Below are 1,250 nucleotides of genomic sequence, written 5' to 3'. Positions count from 1 at the left end.
TCGGATGGACAAAGTTAGTTGTAATTAACAGTTTTTGTATGAAAACACACTTCTGGTGGAACTTCAAATCAAAGAACAAAGTTCGAATCGGATGGACAAAGTTAGTTGTAATTAACAGTTTTTGTATGAAAACACACTTCTGGTGGAACTTCAAATCAAAGAACAAAGTTCGAATCGGATGGACAAAGTTAGTTGTAATTAACAGTTTTTGTATGAAAACACACTTCTGGTGGAACTTCATATCAAAGAACAAAGTTCGAATCGGATGGACAAAGTTAGTTGTAATTAACAGTTTTTGTATGAAAACACACTTCTGGTGGAACTTCAAATCAAAGAACAAAATTCGAATCGGATGGACAAAGTTAGTTGTAATTAACAGTTTTTGTATGAAAACACACTTCTAGTGGAACTTCGTATCAAAAAACAAAGTTCGAATCGGATGGACAAAGTTAGTTGTAATTAACAGTTTTTGTATAAAAACACACTTCTTGTGGAACTTCAAATCAAAGAACAAAGTTCGAATCGGATGGACAAAGTTAGTTGTAATTAACAGTTTTTGTATGAAAACACACTTCTGGTGGAACTTCAAATCAAAGAACAAAGTTCGAATCGGATGGACAAAGTTAGTTGTAATTAACAGTTTTTGTATGAAAACACACTTCTTGTGGAACTTCAAATCAAAGAACAAAGTTCGAATCGGATGGACAAAGTTAGTTGTAATTAACAGTTTTTGTATGAAAACACACTTCTGGTGGAACTTCATATCAAAGAACAAAGTTCGAATCGGATGGACAAAGTTAGTTGTAATTAACAGTTTTTGTATGAAAACACACTTCTGGTGGAACTTCAAATCAAAGAACAAAATTCGAATCGGATGGACAAAGTTAGTTGTAATTAACAGTTTTTGTATGAAAACACACTTCTAGTGGAACTTCGTATCAAAAAACAAAGTTCGAATCGGATGGACAAAGTTAGTTGTAATTAACAGTTTTTGTATAAAAACACACTTCTTGTGGAACTTCAAATCAAAGAACAAAGTTCGAATCGGATGGACAAAGTTAGTTGTAATTAACAGTTTTTGTATGAAAACACACTTCTGGTGGAACTTCAAATCAAAGAACAAAGTTCGAATCGGATGGACAAAGTTAGTTGTAATTAACAGTTTTTGTATGAAAACACACTTCTTGTGGAACTTCAAATCAAAGAACAAAGTTCGAATCGGATGGACAAAGTTAGTTGTAATTAACAGT

This window comes from Anopheles moucheti, unplaced genomic scaffold (genome assembly GCF_943734755.1).
Source record: "Anopheles moucheti unplaced genomic scaffold, idAnoMoucSN_F20_07 putative_Y_2, whole genome shotgun sequence".
Classification (NCBI taxonomy): Eukaryota; Metazoa; Arthropoda; class Insecta; order Diptera; family Culicidae; genus Anopheles; species Anopheles moucheti.
Note: the sequence above shows the minus strand (reverse complement) of the source record.